The sequence below is a fragment of the Canis lupus genome, chromosome 1, assembly GCF_048164855.1.
Source record: "Canis lupus baileyi chromosome 1, mCanLup2.hap1, whole genome shotgun sequence".
Classification (NCBI taxonomy): domain Eukaryota; kingdom Metazoa; phylum Chordata; class Mammalia; order Carnivora; family Canidae; genus Canis; species Canis lupus.
This window is the reverse complement of record NC_132838.1, coordinates 35,369,802-35,382,271: the sequence shown is the minus strand read 5'-3', so window position 1 is coordinate 35,382,271 and position 12,470 is coordinate 35,369,802. Positions and strand designations below refer to the sequence as shown.

Here is a 12,470-nt window from a genome sequence, read left to right as displayed (position 1 = left end):
GAACTGTACCTGACTTGACCAAGGTCACCCGGTGGATTTGTGGTAGAGCAGGTTTGCAAATCTGGGTGCTTGTGACTCCAGATCCCACTTTCCTAGTTACTGGATTATTCCTGTTCCTCCCTGGCCAGTTTGGGGATGTGGGGCAGGGAATGAAAGGACTGGTTGTTCCACAAGAATTGTTTTTGAATGGGGTATTTGCTTTCCAAATCTTCGCATCTTCACCCGCGCAGGTAGAAGGTGGAAGGGGGCCCGCAACTGGCCATTACCTAACTCCTGAGTGAGTGATGAAGGCTTCCTGAGCTCCACTTTCCTTCTTGTACAGCGATTATACTTGTAAGGGCACAGTGAGCATCGAAACAGGGTGATAACTGTTGAGCACAGCGCTGGCAACCTCTCAATCTCTGCCCTTCAGTCCCTTCTTAAGTGGCAGTCCAGCACTCAGGACACAGCCTGCTTTCTTGTTACACTTTAAACCAGTGGGGTCTGGGGTATTTATTCAGCATATCCATTGTTTAAAACTATGATGCTATATCATAGGATATTACGATCGAGTCCTTTAAAATATTGCCCACATATTTTCTCATTGATTTGTTACATCCTTTCGATAAGCCGCATTTAATTAAGATAGGGACATCACATTGGTCTTTCCATTGATTTGCATTCTGTGTCTGGATATGTGCACGTAGACCACAGTCCCTTTAAGAACCACTAGCTCTCAGCAAAAATAACCTAGAGCAGCTCAGGTTACTGCCAGGCTCCAAAGACTCTTGAGGGGGTCAGGTTGCTTATTTCTCTGGCACCTGCTTCAGCAGAGATGTAGGAAGAGCTTTATCTGTGCCAGCAGAGGGGGTCTGTGTGGATGTGGGTCCTTGAGTGCTGCCGTCAGCTAAGCCCCCTCAGCCATGACTTCTTCTGGACTTACCCTCCACTCATGGTAGAAAGTTTCTTGTGGGGCCACTTAAATTGCTTTTAAAGCAATTGTGACCCTGTCCCTGGACCTAGATGCTAGAACTCGTCTTCCTATTAACCTTAGGTTTGGTACTGTCCCTTTGAAAAATAAAAATGAAAAAGATATTACATGCCATCAAAACAACCAGGTACCTTCCATCCCCGAAGAAGTGAAAGTGTAGCAGGGAAGTGAGAGAGCCACAAGAGGAGGACACACCCTCTTCCCTGGGACCCTTGTGCCTGTGCATGTCTGTCTTGCTAGTCTTTCTTGTAGAAGAATGTTTTTGCTGGCTGTACATAAGCCAAGTGATCAAAGAGTAAGTGGGGCCTAATGCTCTCTCAAGATAGACCAACAAACAAATAGAATGAACTCCTTAATTAGGTCCAGTTTGTTCAACTGTGAAAAAGCAGTGAGATATCTGAAGAGGCAGGATGATGTATGAGAGGGGATGGAAAATCAGCGAGATTTTAGACCATCTGGAGCCTTGTCTCTGCAATGTTTCTGAGGTAGCTGAGTTGCAGAATGACAGCAATTTAACAGCAGGGTGATATCTGTGAGACTCACATTCTGTGAGGTCCAGAGAGGTTGAGTGACTTACCTGAAGTTACTCAGCTACTTGGCAGTACATGTGGACCTACAGCCCAAGTACAAACATCCTTGTTCTCATTGTACCGCAAAGGCAGGGTTCAGGGTCAAGGACTCGCCAAGCCCCTCTTTCTTGTAAATGGGGATCATACTACCTGATGCTTACCTTCTTTGTAAGGTGTTATAAGGATCTGTTGAGTGTGCAGAGAAATGCTTTTTAAAACTATTAAATTATATATTAATATTAACCAATATTAAATTATGTATTATATACACACATGATAGTCATGCAAATGGTGTAACTGAGAAAGTTATAAAAGTAGCATTTAACTCTTTACCTTCTATATTATTATAGTACATGATAATAGGTACTAGTGTGATACCTAATATTTTGTTAAAATTCTTCTTGTGAGGGCAGATGAACACAAATTTGGATTCTCTTTTGGAGATTTCCCCGCAGTATAATGTCAAGAACTCTAGACATGGAATTATCAACGTGATAGTGTTACCTACTAACCATGTTATTTCTTTGCCTTTCTGAAAAATGGGAATAATAAAATTATTGGTCTATCTTGAGTTGTCTTGAAGATGACTTTAAGAATGTGAAAATACAGAACAGAAATGAAGCATTATTACCAAATATTGCTGAGGGCCTCAGATCCTGTCCCTTTAGCACATGTGGTATAATAAAGGAGACAGGTCGTATATCTGAAAGCAAATTTCTTTTTTTTTTTAATTTTATTTATTTATTTGAGAGAGAGTGGGAGAGAGCACAAGTAGGGGGAAGGGCAGAGGAAGAGGGAGGAGCAGAGACTGACATGGGGCTCCATGCCAGGACCCTGAAATCATGATCTGAGACAAAGGCAGATCCTTAACCAACTGAGCCACCAGGCACCCTTTGAAAGCAAATTTCAACATTACCCGATGTTGGTGTCAGAGAGATTGTATACTACAGTTATTGATCACAATGAACTAATGAATCCTTTTATTATAGATTATAAGTGGATGTGTAATCATCCCTGTAATAGTTATTCTTTTCCCTATAGGCATTTACCCAAATTGTCAAGACTCATGTACAGTACACCTCATATTTATAGGACATTATGTACTATAATACAGAGGTAGAGATTTAAATGTTATTTTTATAACTTTCTCAGTTACACCATTTGCACTGCTATTTATATATCTGATTTATCTCCTCCAATTATTACAGATATTTGTGAGTTGTCTTAATATTACCATTATTTGACAGATAGGAGGTCAAAAGAATTTCACGAGATCTCATGGAATGTGTGAATGGCAGAGCTGGAGTTTGAAGGAAGGTCTTGGGCTCCCAAATCCTGTGCACTTGCCACTGTAATCTTTCTCTCTGTGTTGTGGTGGGGGTTCCATTCTCTGAACTGTATTCTTCATTTGTTTCTTTAAATGACACCATCATTCACTCAACATGTATACTCCATGTGGAACTCTGTCATAGGATCTTCTCATACTTTAGGACTTAATCTCTTTGGATAGAGTGAATTATTTGGGGTCTGATTTCTTTAACAGGAGAAGTATTGACCTTGATACTTGAAACTTACAAAAAAACTGATTTGCTTGGAAGGAGAGGGGACAGCACCTAGTGGGGGAAACCACTGATATCAGAGTTGCAGTAAATCTTCGCAGTTCAATAAGGGAGTCCTCTGACCTCATGGGGCTATTTATGTTTAAATTATATTAAGATTAAAAAATCAGTTCCTCTGTCACACCAGCTGCATATGGTTACTGGCTACACGTATGGCACTAGACAGCTATATAGATATGTGTCTAGTCAACAGCCCTGAAACAGATAATTTTGTTGTCTGATATATGTATGTATGTACAACTGATCATTGGAGATGAAATTATTGTTACACATTTCTACTTAAGACATAATAATAGCTACCATTTATTTAGTACCTTCTCAATGTATGTCATCTGTTGTCTTAGGCACATAATGTATACTATTCTTTTTAATCCTGACACCATTTTTTTGGAACCTAACATTTAAAGAGGTTATGTAATTGCCTAGGATGGCTGTGGGTTGAACCCATTGGTCTGCCATGCTGTCTCTTTATGTAGTATAGTGGAACTACATTTGGAGTTGTTGTCAATGCATTGTCCTACCATTTGGTCCACTTCAATTCAGCAAATGCCGGGAGCTGGAGATGCAACAAGCAACAAAGCATAGTCTCTCATCTCAAGCAGCTTCAAACCTAAAAGAGTTTAGACACATAATGAATAATTATGATCATGTAAGATGTTCTCTGATGCAAGACTTCATATGATGCAGCCAGGAGCCATTGAAAGGTTTAATCCGATGAGTGCCATCGTCAGATTTCTGTTTTATAAAGGTTACTTGCAGTATTATAGGATAGTTATTGTATTTACCTAGGGCAAAGTACATGGAAAGCTAAGACTGAGGTCACAGTGGTGGAGTTGGAGAGAAGAAAGACAAGGGCATAACTTGGGTAAAATTGTCCAGCTTTTGGATTAGAGCTGAGAGCAAGGAGAAGTTAAAGATGACTCTTACATGTGTTTGGTGAAAGTTTGGCCTCATCAAAGGAGATTAGGTGTAAGGAAAAGGTTGTACGTGTGTATATGTGTGTGTGTGTGCTCACACATGCTCATGTGGGTGTGTTGCATGGTGGGAAAGGGTGAAGACAATGGCTTAATTGACTACAAGTCATAAAATGTTCAGAAAGCAATCATAACTGTTAAGTGGAAAAGTCTGCTGTTAAACAATGAGACATTTTAAGTATGTGATTAAATAAATTAAAAATAAACAGAATCCTGCAATAATATTGAGACTGGAAGGGAGAATTAACCTTATAGTCTGAATGGAATGGGTCTGTCCTAGGCTGGGCCCAGGATAGTGAACCAGGGATGCATTTTCCCTTTTTTTTAATAGAGCCACAGCATTCAAAAAGATTTATTATCCTGGTATTCTATAGTGACATAGAGGGAGGATATAAATATGGCTTTTAGAAAGAGCCTAATGTTGAAAAAGCAGATTTTTTTTTTGCTACATTGTCTTCAGTGATGCTCCCCAAACCAACCCCAATGAAACCAATGATTCTGTCCAGATCATTAAATAATCTGGTCCTAATTTAGTAAACAGGTGATTGTGCTGTTTAATATTTCTAAAAGATAAAAGTTAGCACTGCCCCTTGACATAGTTTTTGGCATTTCTTAATATCAAGCAGTGTTTAGCTTCTTTGTTGCAGCAGAAAATAATATCACAGACTTAACTAATTATAATGGTACCACAGGTTCTACTCTAGGGTGAGGAAGTTCCATTTTCTTTAAAAGAAAATCAGTTGTGCTGGTGATAGTAAATTTTAACAGGCATAGAATTACCAAAACCAGGAGTGCTGATGGAAATAATTTCTTATGGAATTCAATCTGTGATCTCTGTATTGATAGGTTATGTCTGTGCAATTTTAAACAGTGCCAGCTTTGGAGATAGGCTTTGTTTTGAAATTATCTGAGGTCCTCAATTCAGACCTGACCATCATAGATCACTATGACAGAAGGCTGTCAAATGTATGATGCACGATGAAACCTGATTATTTCTGGGTGCCCTGTCTAGTTTTTGAGCTATTTAAAAACATGAGCTTCTGTAAATTTCATGAAACATTTTTGGTCTCTGAGTCAGTTAAGTACATTCTCTCTTCTTCTGCAAATACAAATATGTCTTATTATCTTGTCTGTTTGATTTTTTTCCCCTTAAAAAAATTGTTATTTTCTTGGGATGCATGGATGGCTCAGCAGTTTAGCGTCTACCTTTAGCCCAGGGTGTGATCCTGGAGTCCCAGGATGGAGTCCCACATCGGGCTCCCTGCACGGAGCCTGCTTCTCCCTCTGCCTATGTCTCTGCCTCTCCCTCTGTGTCTCTCATGAATAAATAAATAAAATCTTAAAAAAATAAAAAAAAATTTCTTTATGCATTTTCAAAAATGAATAATGAAACCTTATGAAATAAAATAGACCCTAGATTTAATTTGTTTTATTATTCTACCTTTTATGTGAATAATTAATTGCAGAGCTGTTGATGGTTTTTACAATATTTGTGAGTGGGTAAGGTAAAGTACACGTGTGTTTCTTCAAAATTGCCTTAGCAATGCTCAACTAGAGGGCACTAGTGAACATTTCCGCTTAGATTCTTTAAACTAGGCCACATACTGTTGACACATATGCACAGGAGAGAAACGTGAATGCTTTGCGAAATCTTAGTACTAAAAATAATTTTCACTTGTATTTATAGCAGTGTTATCATACTTGAGGAAAGTGATGTAGAACCTATCAGTATAGGAAGAAAAATGTCATCTGGTTACTGTTGCTGGAAGTGTACCCTGTAGAATAAAGCCCTTACATTTGTCAAAAGTTATGGCAATGTTGCTAATAGGTATTTGCCAATTTTGGGGGTAGGATAGTTAGTATTATTAAGCACCGAGATAAATTCTCTCACAGAGAGATGTTCCATAGCTAGTACTTAACTGGGTAACAATGTAAATCTGTCCACTATTAGGAAAGGATTTATAATGAAGACTAACAAGTAGGGTATGCAAGTTCGGGGGCAGAATTTTGGGTTATGTCATAGACAGTTGCCTTTATTGTTCATTGTGTCAGCACATTTGCTTAATGGAGACCATGAAGGGAACATTTTTATATATTCAAATATTAAAATGTGCAAAAATCCAACATTTCTAATATGAAAGCTATGTGAAAAGCCCTTTCTATGCAGGGTAACTATGCATATGTTTGAGTGGGAGGAAAAAGAGAACAGATGACTTGAAACTATTAAAATTGTTACACATGTAAAAAGTTAGTTTCCTCATAAAATAAAAAACCAGGATTTCAGTCTTAGTTACCATGTTACTTGTCACTCAATTAAAATATTTGTACATAGCATTTCGTTGATTCATTGATTCATTCGCTTATGTGGCAAACAGTAATAATGCCTACTATGTGTAAGATACATAGTAGGTGTCTCTAATGCACGTGATCATTATTTCCATAAGGGATCAGACCAATACGGGAAAAACATAATTGTGAATACGGCATGCAGAAGGTCAGTGAAACATATAATTAAGCTTCGCTGTCCTTAGAAACATGTTTTAAAAGGATATAGAAGCAGAACTGCAATATGTGTTATTTTCCTAACATCGATTTGGAAAGCAATGGATGTTGTTTTTCTTTGGGCCAATTATCAAGGTTTGGAGAGCTTGCTTTTTTAAAAAAAAAAAAGGAATTGTTATATGAGGGAGGACACAAATAAAAGAGATTACGTGGCATTTTATAAGATAGTTGGTGGTTCCGTTTAATGCTTGTAAAGTCGTGTTAAAATTTACTAAACTAAAATTTACTAAGTTATTGCAGGCACTTATTTAAACCAGTGATTTGTGGTTTTGTCTGTTGAGGAAGCTTAAAACTTCAACTCTATCCAGCCATTAAACTGCAGCACGTTGACTTCAGGTCTCTTGTAAGAAAGTCTAAATGTAGGCTGTTGAATAATCCCTTTGAGGGCCCTGTAACTATTTTTATGCCTGGATATGCGTCATCAGTGGGTATTTTCTCTGGTGACTTGCTTACATCAGGTCTCCTACCATACATTCTATCAGTGAGTGACTTATGATTGATGGGAACCACGGCTGTTGTTTAGCTTTATCTGTGACCTCAGCGAACGGACAACAGGAATTTCCAGGCTGTTAAATTCTCTGAATGCTTGAAGACAGGGGCTCACGGTGTTGATCCAGGCAGGTAGCAGAGTGCTATTATTCACCAGCGGATGATGGGAGGAGGGACGAGAGAAGAAAGGGGAGGGAGAAGGAGGGGAAGGGAGGGGGAATTCCTTTTGTGAACAGCAGCAGTTCTGGCTCAGCTGGTTCCTTAGCCCGAGAGGCTGTGTGTGGGGAAAGGTGCACCGCCGGGACCGAAGCCCAGGAAGCGGACAGTCAGAACCTTGCTGTGGAGGCACCAGGGGCTCTGCGGGGTTGGCGGGGAAGGCACCGAGTTCTCTTTAATGAGTTGGGCTTTTGTTTCTCAAATCAGCTAGCCAGATTCCATCGGCGAGAGCCTGGGCTGTCAGGAACCCGTGTAGCACTAGGGGCTCTGAACCGAAAGGTGTGCCAGCGTTCATAGAGATACGTGGGAATCTGTGCTGTCTTTCATCGGGATATGTTTGGAGGGGATTCTGAAAGTTTGCCTGCACCTCACATCGACATGCTTTGGGGAGTAGAGCTGGGCACCAGTGGATGCGCGTGGAAGGGATTTTAACTGTATTCACAACGTTTTCGCATTTTCTTCTGTTTCCCCATGTCTTTCTTACACCTGTGAGAGTGAGGCTCCTGAACTCTCTATGGAGATTGATTCACCAGCCTGTCAGCAGCAACATTTGCTTCCCCATGCGGGAATCCATCTCCTAAACTTTTTTTCCTAGTCCTGTCTTCCTGTCTCCTTCTTTCCTGCCTCTTTCTCTTTTCATCTCCTCTTCTCTCTCTCTCTCTCTCTTTCCCTGATGGTGCTTTGTTTGCAAAAGTAGTTCTTAACCTTGTGCTAAGTTAGAGAATAGCAGGTTCTATTTAGATGGGCTGAGGTACACACGTGAGTCAAACCAACTCTGCTTTGCCTGTGTTTGCAGGCTATCCTTTCAGCAATGATTTTGTTTTTTAAATGACAATTATACAAAATTAAAACAGTCCTTTTAGTGTAAAGCAATTACAACATTTAAGCATTTAGGCAAAATTGGTTTTCTGATCTTTTAAGACTATTTCTTTATGGAAAAATAACATTGATTAATTTGGCTTTAGCTAGTCTTGTTCCTTTTTTTTTTTTTTTTAATTTCCTAGAATGAAGGCATAGCTCCTTGATGTACAGATTACCAAGGCTACTTATCACTGTAACTAATTTCTTAATGGCTTGCCTCCTAGGAACCAAATTCAGAAATATATCCCAGAGCCTAGGACCCTAAACCAGGTGCTGTGTGGGGTAAATAAGCCCTAGTGGAGGGATTTTTGTCTCTTTTTGCCTCTTACAATTCCACTGAGTGGGCCTGGGCATACATAATTACTTTTATAGCCTCATTTCCAATTAGCTATCCTAATGGTAAAAATCTATCCAACGATCTAGTCATATTGTTTCAATTTTTGACATTTTAAATTCAGATGATTGAGGGAGAAAGAAAAATGAGTACCACTATCAACCTCACCTACAAAAAACTTTCTTTTCAAACACTTGCTTTTTGAATAAGCAGTATGACTCATGACAAGCAATTTATAATTTGAAATTGCAAGTTTAAAATTAAGTTTCATGAGTTTTGAGTCATTAGTTGTTGAATGAATTTAGCCCTTTTAATGTATCTAAATAGAAAGAAATCACTAAAATTTTGGTAAGATCCATTGTTTATGTTGATTTCAGCATACTGTCCCCCAGGAGCCATTGGTAACTTGTTTTATTTTTATAAGAGTAACATTATATGAAAAAGATACATTTGGGGGTTAGTTCAGATGTTAATATTCCTTTTTGCCATGCACTGTAGGGGATGTTATTAGAAGCTATAAAATTCTTCACCTTCTCTTTAAAAAGTATGTATGCTTTTATGTGGAGGAGTGTGAGAGCAGAACCAAACGTGTAGGAGGGCTATGTATTCTTCATTAAAAATATATTTCACAAAAGATTATAGTTTGTGTGGGAGGGAAATCGCTGCTTGTCTGTTGATTGCATTGTGCTTATTCTGTATAAGAACTATTTGAGTGTAGTCAGGATAACCTCATTTTGATAATCTGATGACTGCTTCTGCAGGGAGAAGAGAATATAATTTCAAGGCTGCATGCTGATGGGCAATGGTAATTATTCTCCTTTGGCAGAGCTTAGCATGGAATCTGCTTTGGTATTTTTATAACTACATATGCAAATCTTTTCTTCCAAACCTTTTTTTCTCTCTCCCCATGTGCAGAGCTTTTGTAATCTTCAAGACTGTGAAATCCTAAAGGTGTAGTAATATCTAATGACATCAGTGTATGATGATGTGTAAACCTAAGTTATAGCAAAATCTTGGCTTGAAGTCTTTTTGTTAAAGCAAATCCTTCACTATAAGTGAATTTCACTGTATACTTGGTTTCTATGGAGACACTTTTATTAATTATGGATAATCAGACTGTTCAAATGTAGTATGAATGATTGGTGTATCGACTTTGGTCAGAGAAGCTGATAGACTTTCCTGGTTAATATGTTATCCTTTAACTGAGATTTCTATTATGTTGTAGGGCTTACAAGGGTGATGCAGACACTAAGTGTCTAAAACACTAACACTGAGGTGATATGATACTTAATTTTACCTTCTCGTAGGTATGTTGCTCTAGTATTACATAAGGATAAAAGAAACCCCCCAAATCACCTACAATTAGGATAATACCTAATTGATAGTGTCAGAACAATTGAATGACCCACTTATAAGGCTCCTTCTGGGAGGGTGTAAAAATATTTCATTTGGTAAATGATTCTTTCTCTCCTACCTATGTAACTAGGTACATTAATAGCATTGAAGGATTCCTTAGTTTTATGAATTCTTCTCAGTGATTACTCAAGTTTTAAAAACTTTTATATCTTACTGTCATCATTTACAGATGAAGATTATGAGACCTCATAAACCGATGAGCCTTATACTCAAAACACATTGTCTTGATGTAGCTAAAGGACACGCCTCCCCTTGGAGATTATCTGTTGGGTTTTAGGAGCTGGAAGGCTCTAACCTCCTGTGTGCCATGTCAGGAGAGAGGTTGGTGATTCTGGGCTCAGTACTCCTGCAGCCCTGATAATGCAAACAAAACTGCTAATTAGTTAGGGCAATGTTTGCAGCTTTGAGTGTGTTGTCTTAATCTTCTTGTGACAGAAGTTGGCAGCGTCCCTCAGTGACTGATGCGTGGATCCACCGTGAGGTGCTCAGATTTCTACAACAAGATGTCATCATTTGAGTCAGCAGCGTAGAAGTCCGTCCCTGTGGAATGGTGGCAAAGGGAAGAGCTTTCATAGAATAGAGGACTGGGAGCTCAGGGGTAGAAGAAAAGCCGTGTGTAAACAACGGTGGATAGAGATAGATGCATTTGTAGTGGAAATATTTTACTCTACTCTTTTCACTTAGTCTGGAAGAAGACATATTTTCTATAAAAGAAAAATTTGTGTGGGTCTAACTGTTCTGAAAGCAAGACCTTAGTGGCCATTTTCTTTAAAATGCAAATGATGGATCTCAGTTCCAAGAATTTTCATCGGAGGCATTCTTCTAACTTACTAAAGTTACATGAGGCTGTCTGGTTGCTTCAAAACTAAAGGATGGGTAGGAATCTCTTCTAAGCACATTTGTGGGGGAATTCTTGCCTTGTGTCAGGCAGATTGCTGTAATTATCTACACTCATTTTCTCAAATTCCCATGTTGCAGAATATTATTTTACACATTTTCCCCCTTTCTAAACCATTAGATTTTTTCTTACTGGACATTAAAAAATTCTTAACATGAAGATTTATAGATATTTAAATAAGTAATTGCCCACAAGTGCCTCATTTTGTGTAAAATCACAAACTGACTCCTGTGGGTAAGGTCATATTGAAAACGGTTTCCTTCTATTATGTAGGTTAGTTTTATGTGCGTTGAGAGGTATTCATAAGACCACATAGCATAGTCCAATAAATAATTTATCTTCCTAGGGGGGAATAAATTTAAGAAAAACCAGGAATATATATTACTAAGCTTGAAAAAGGATAGATCCTCCCTAGTATGGGGAGAAGATGCGTATGTCCCATGCCTGGTCCAGACCGAGCACTAGAAGCATCAAAGATGGTTGAGACTGGCCCCAGTGGCTCAAGGAATGAAGGTCCCAGTAAGAGAGAAAAGAAAGGCAAAACCACGGGGGCAAAGACATATTTGATTTCATGTAACTGCTCTGTCCAGATAGGGCTATGAGGAACCTGTGGTTATAACTGTGGCTTTGAGTTGTGCCTGGGCATTGGTGGGTAGGAGGAAATATGATAGAGCCCAGCTAGAGGCTGAACCTTGCGTGGACACTTACTCAGAGTCAAAGCCATGTAGGCTAAAGGGGAAGATTTGGAGTAGGGTCTCAGTGGAGGGCCAGTTTTCTCCATTTCTAATGAAGCGCTGAAGCAAACCTTTCTCTTTTAGGTGAAAGGCTGTCATAGAGGAAGGGTACCCAATGACTTTAAAGGTGTAAAGCCCTCAGGCCTCAGAGAACCTGGACTTTTAAAGGCAATTAATGATTGCTGAGAAAAGAGGCTTCTTTGTTATTAATGTAGGACAAGTTGGTGACTGTGTCTGGTGGCAAAGGCTTGCCGGTCAATCCCACTTGAGGCTCAGTTGTCCCCACTGGGAGGGTCAAATTCTTCTCTGACCTTTGTTCCTTGTCATTGGAGTCTTTCTTTGGGGAGGAGGATGGGGTGAAGCTTCACCTTCTGGAGCAGGATTCAAGTTGTGGGACTCTTGGCAAGAGTGTGGAACTTGGGTCCTAATGAAAATGATCAAAATTCTCTTGGGTTTGTGGGTGGCAACTGGTCTTTGTTGGAGAGTGAACAAAAGGGAAATGTAAGGGAGTTGAGTTTAGGACCCTGGGAAATACTTTTATTTCAAGGATAGGAAGAAAAAATATAACCTGATAAAGAGGAGCAGAAGGGATAGGTGGAAGCCAAGAAAAGTGAAGTAATAGGAGACATAGATTATAGGATTTCCAGATATGATCAATTTCACTCATGCAGTATACATTGAGGATGTTTTAGATGCCAGGCCCTGGGCTCACTTCTGTGGATACAGTAATGAACCAGACAGCATCCTTGTCCTGAAAGAATTCATTAGAATTTGGAGATCACAACCCAGGTGGCACTATTCAGTGGCTTTTGCTGGTATTGCAATGCA

General features: G+C 39.2%; 1 protein-coding gene across 6 annotated transcripts in view; it reads left to right on the top strand.

Annotated features, from left to right (window-relative positions):
* HIVEP2 (HIVEP zinc finger 2) overlaps positions 1-12,470 on the top strand; it is a 194,220-nt gene that overhangs the window by 56,170 nt on the left and 125,580 nt on the right. The window contains exon 1 of one of the 6 annotated variants that reach the window (XM_072825919.1): positions 7,121-7,311. The exons of 4 other annotated variants lie outside the window; for them this stretch is intronic. The gene's annotated coding sequence lies outside the window, so the exon portion shown is untranslated. Of the gene's footprint in view, positions 1-7,120; positions 7,316-12,470 lie in introns of those variants that run through there. One more of the 6 variants, XM_072825941.1, reaches the window with a different exon arrangement.